Source organism: Maylandia zebra, linkage group LG15, assembly GCF_041146795.1.
Source record: "Maylandia zebra isolate NMK-2024a linkage group LG15, Mzebra_GT3a, whole genome shotgun sequence".
NCBI lineage: Eukaryota > Metazoa > Chordata > Actinopteri > Cichliformes > Cichlidae > Maylandia > Maylandia zebra.
The window spans coordinates 27467700-27473699 of record NC_135181.1 but is presented as its reverse complement, the minus strand read 5'-3'; positions in this window follow the sequence as shown (position 1 = coordinate 27473699).

The following is a 6000-nucleotide window of genomic DNA, read 5'->3' as shown; positions in this document are numbered from 1 at the left end:
TGATTCAAATTAGTTGATCGTTCTTAGATTAATGAAAGGTGATTGAATTCTAGCACGAGTGAATGGGATGTGTTGGAGTTTGTTGTGTGTTGAGTAGAGGCTCTAAAACACTGAGTTTCCTGCTTTGATGTGCGAGTGAATCCTGTATTTAGATACACAACTCTGAATACGTCAGAACAAACTTCTTTTGTGAAGTGCATGACAGCATGTCACATGTTTTATGATGAAGGGAAAAGGAAAACTGAATAAAATGGGTGTGTGGCCTAAATGAGTGAAGAGCACAGACCTGGTGATTAAACTCATAGCTAATAAGACATATTAGGCTTATGTTGTGTGTTGTGCAGCTGATGGTTGGTTTGGAGTGAATCTAGCTGATGATTCTTCTCCTGTTGTGAAGTTGATGAGGAGTTTGTGTCATGACTTAACAAGGCCTTCTTATTTTGATACTTTCACAGTGCACTGAGAGTTTGGTTTGATAATCTTTGTTATTTTTTTGTTTTTATCTTTTGAACAAACACTGATTTTGTTTGTCTATTTCTTTTCTTTAAGCGGATCTGCACGTCAGAAATTAAAAGTGCTATACGACCTGTCGAGAAAGCCGTTACAAGTGAATTTTCTCCACATTAAAATGGGCTCTGGAGAAAGCCACTTATTTGGGACAATATTAAATGAGTGTCCCAGCCTAAAAAAAAAAGGATTCAGCAGCGATGTAATCCAAACTAAAGTTCTTCTTTTTCTTTTTGAGATGACGTCATTTTGCTGAGAGTGGAAACTAAATGCGACGATAGGTTCCACTATCAGCAAAGAAAGAATGAATGAATGCATGAATGAATGGAAATAAGAACAAACTGACTGACTGACTGGTAAAAGCTGACAAGACTTGACCACGACTCAAAGTTAATCTCCACCTAGACAGGACAAAAGGGTGGATGAATTTATGTGTTTCCTTTTACAGGAGCAGAAAGATGACAGCAACATCTGAGGTTGCATGACGATAATCTGTTAAGTGCCACTTTCTGTGTCTGTGCATTTACCAAGGGTGCTATTCCCTACCTTGTGTTGCTTACAGAGGTAACGGTGATACAGTGTATACACCTGTGCAGCGCTAACATTTACATTTCTTTTTACGGCAGATGATTAATCATGTGATTGATCATGTGATTTATAAGAGGATTAGTTAATGTTTTTCTACTACAGGATTTCTGGGTTTATGTGTGAGGAAAACTATGTTTACAGGTTATGAGTGGTGATGCTGTTACACTGTGTTTTTGGGAAAATGTGACGGTTACTTTGATGATATGAATAACATTTTTCCACAGCAGTGGATGGTTGATTTTATGGTCTTTTTTTTTTTTTTTATGGCACCTCTGGAACCTGTCGACCTGCATTTGACCACAGTCAATATGTATTGCTAATGTTTGTTTTTCTATGACTAGATGTAGAGGATTTGGCAGAAGCGGACAAGTGACATGAGACAAACAAATAAGAGATGCAGTGTTTATGGTATAGTTGAAGATGGGCTATTGAGCTCATAGTGATTGATGAGTTGAGTGACTTTGCTTAAGAGAAGTCACTGATTACATTAATGTTAACTGAGTACATGGGATGATCCATGTTTGAGGCAAATTATGGTAATAATTGTAGTTTACTGATTTGAGAAAACCTGCACATGACACTTCTCTTGCTGATGCTGAATGTTTGTTACTCTTATGATATACTTGTTTACAGGTATGAAGTTTGATTTCACTTCCAGATTTTGCTTTCCAGGCCATGGTGGTGTGTATGCAGGCTCCTGGGAGAGCCAGGTGTTAAGCAAACTTAATATGCAAAACACGCTAACATTTTTATTGCAGGATTATAGGTCCAGGGTGGTGCTGCTCCAGAGGCGATGCCCTGATGTTGCCTGAGATAGGATCTAGCTAATCTTTTTCTTTAAGACAGGGATCCAGGTTTGATGAGTTGACTCATGGGAGCGTCCATGAGTCAAGAGGAGGGGTCCAGGAATTAACATAAAACAATGTTTTCTATTATTGTTGCAGTGATTTGTGTGATTAACCATTTATTTACAAGTATTAAACCTATGCAAGTGGTGCACCCATGTTCAGATGAGGCTTGAGGGCCTATAAGTGAAGTTCACTGAACTAAAGAATGTGGTTTGATGATTGTCGACATGCTCTCCAAATAGTTTGTCTTCCTAGCAAGGAAATACAGGTGCAGCAGTAATCTGCTGAGAAATCTTCAGAGGCCCAGTGAGAAGCGCATAGCTGACAGGACCAGGCAGTGGTTGAGGTCAAAGGTCGAGCTGGTTGGGGCCCATCATGAGATCAGACTTTGGAGCCACAGCAAGGACCATGAAACTGCGTTGGAATGAGAGCTGTGCCAAGGGGGTTTCCAGAGGCCAACAGAGGAGATTGTGGACAACAGACGGGCACCTGAAGGATGAGGGGAGCGTGCCAAGCTCCATCGACAGCGCAGAGGGAGTCTAAGGATGACATCATGATTCTGTGAAAAGCACAGGAACCAGCAGCTATGGAGGTGATGACAGTAGTTTCCTATGAACATCACCTAATGCTGTGCCACTATACTGTGCATACGATGGCACATTGAAGACTGCTGGGATCATAACAGCAGTAAGATGACGGAACCCAGCACCCTTTCCACAGAGAGGTTTTTCTGCAGAGCGTGGACAATTAAGGAGTCATAAATATCCCCCTCACAAGACGAAGGTCTGAAGTCAGGTGATGGGGCCTGGTAAGAGGCCATAAAACTGGAGTGCTGAGAGGTCTGCAACATTGGAAATAGCTGAGACCCATGTTGACAAACAACAAAACAAACTGGTATGTTTGAATGTCTATCCCACATACATTTGGACTCTGGTCCTATGGACAATGATGGAAACAACTGGAAGAGACATTCATGACGCCCTGCAGAGCTTAAACCATTCTGCAGAGAGACATATGATTTGCACGCCCGGAGGAAGCATCACCAAGCTGAGATGTTTTTGAAAACGTTACTTTTTTTATTCTTACTATTAAATTAACAATTTCTTTGTTTGCTTGTAGGGTGCAGTTTGCCATGAGATGAGATCAATGAATGGGATAACTGCTGATGCATTTGTTAAACTGTGTATTTTTTCAGTAATTTGGGGTGATTTGACATATGCTGAGTATAAAAATGTTTGCATTGAAACTGTCAGACATGAGGTATTCTATGACTGGGAACTTTTCAAGCATAAAGGTCAAAAAAGGGGGAAATGTTAGATTTGTATTGTTGATTGTCATTTATGCTTAGAAATATTTAACCATATATGCTTAGAAGTGTATAATCATTTGTAGATTGAAAGAATGTCTCATCCTAGGAGGTCTGTAACAGCTCTGTGTAGCATGAAGGGGGAGTGCGTTCACTCCCTCTACAGAGTGTTCTGGCATAGATCACACACCTCCTAGGAGAGGTCGTATCTTCTCTTGCTGATATATGGTATAGCAAACACACGTATATCTGTTTAAGTATAAGAGCCCTTTGTTCAGATAGATCTGCTAGACGCCTGGCACCAGCTAGCACCAGAGTCTTCACAGGGTCACACCTTGAACTCACACACACACACACACACACACACACACACACACACACACACACACACACACACACACACACACAGTATTCTTTGTTCATATGTATACCTATGTAAGATGTTATATGTTAATGACCCTATGCATATTCATGTAACCACAATAAAAGGAGTGCTATGGGGAGCCTGGCTGAGAGTCTGACGGAGGCTAGGTGGTGGGACGACACTTGGCCCCAGCCAGATTTCCCTCATGCATGAGTAAACCAGCCTGCTTGTGTCTTGCTTTGCAGTGTTATTATATTGTCTTCAACGTTCCAGCGGATAGGTACAAGCTACAAACCTATCAGTCTGACTAGTTAAATTTCCAAAAATCTGATCTTTGTTCATCTAAACATTTGAACTACAATATTATGCTTTTTGGTAAAGAAACTGGTGACAGAGAAGTAGGCTTTTTAAAATACTATTAGCTAACCATTGGAACTAAGTTTCAAAGCTGTTTACCTTTTAAATTGCTTTGGATCAAAACCTCCAGTGGGAAGATGGCCATCAGAAGAACACGCACCATTGAAGTGGGTGTTTGGGCCTGAAGAGCAGTAGCCCACTGATGTTTCAGAATTTTTACCCTGTAGCATGTGCTATCTCCACCTGTGGTTGCAATCACATAAAAAGAGTGTTTCAATATAAATTGTTTTTAAAAAACACATTTGAGTATGCACCTACCTAAATTCTCAGCAAAATTACTTACATATTCGGCATCACTGGAACCCTTTAAATAAATAAACACATACATACGAAGTCAACAATGTTGTTACAGACAGAGTATTACTGGTAAACTAAATGAAAGAAGGAAGAACTCAGAATAACTTAGATGATTGAGTCTTTACTCTTTAAAAAGAAAGATTGACATTTCTCGGTGGCACAAAGCAGTAGCAAAATTACTTACTTTAGCATCACCAGACGTAGAAGCTTTGCATGAAGAGTTGGGCACCTATAAAGGAGAATATTTAAAGATAAAAAAAATACACATAGCATTGACTGCCATAAAACCACTGAATAAATATCAGAATGTGACAATGTTGCACAACAATCTAAACCTTGTAAGTCATGTGACAAATTTTGATGACGTAAATATATCTATACAATTCAAGTAAATAGGTACAGCATATATGTTCTGGAGAAAAAAACAACAAACAAGCAAGCAAAAAACACAACAATATATAAGAATCCAGTGGGGTAAAAAAATCTCTTCTGAAGCAATATAGTTCATTTTGGGTGAAAAACAAAACATTCCTCTAAATATATATATACTGACATCAGCAATCAACATCATGATTGTAATTATTTCCCTCCTAGTCCATCTACTGCTCTGTGCATGTGTCAAGCACTACGACTGTATCTATGCATATAAATTCACCATATATATCCTGCAAAAATATCTTGTTATGGTCAAAAAAAGGCAAACAAACAAAGGCATTAAATCAGAGATGAGAAATTAATTGTGAATATCAATTATATGGTAAATGGCCTGTATTTGTACAGCGCTTTACTAGTCCCTAAGGACCCCAAAGCGCTTTACACATTCAGTCATCAACCCATTCACACACTGGTGATGGCAGCTACATTGTAGCCACAGCTGCCCTGGGGCGCACTGACAGAGGCGAGGCTGCCGGATACTGGCACCACCGGCCCCTCTGACCATCACCAGTAGGCAACGGGTGAAGTGTCTTGCACAAGGACACAACAACCGAGACTGTCAGAGCCGGGGCTCAAACCGGCAACCTTACGATTACAAGACAAACTGCCAACTCTTGAGTCACGATCGCCCCACAACTAGGTGAACTACAGGTGACCTATTCTTTATCTACTAGCAATCAAGCTTATTTAACTAAGAAGTTTGAGATATTTGAATGTAAAATAAAATAAATAACAATAAAAATAACATGATATAACAACTTACATTAGGGACATCTGCATTTAAATCCACAGGCTAAAAGTAATATAGTAAATGTGTTAGTAATAGTACAGGTATTTGTGCAAAATAATTTACAGTATAGTACTTTGCATGTGCAGGTAGCTGTGGTGTGAATTGTAACTGAATATCAGATGAATGTCAGAGAAATGAAATGTATTTATTTTTTGTATTTATCAATCATAAAGTCATGTTTTTTAGGCCTGTTACGATAACAACTTTTTGTTGGTCGGTATATTGCCCCATAAACAATTGCGTCAAGTAATGTCATTGTCATTTTAAGACCATTTAATACCTTTAAGTGTATAATCATAAAATAACACCAAAATAATGCAAGATCTACACACTTTCAATTGACAAACAAACGACTATTTCTTAAAATATTTAGATCATGGATATTAGGAATGAAAATATTAGATACCTTAGAAAACTTGAATAAAAAGTAAATATTCTAACAAATAGA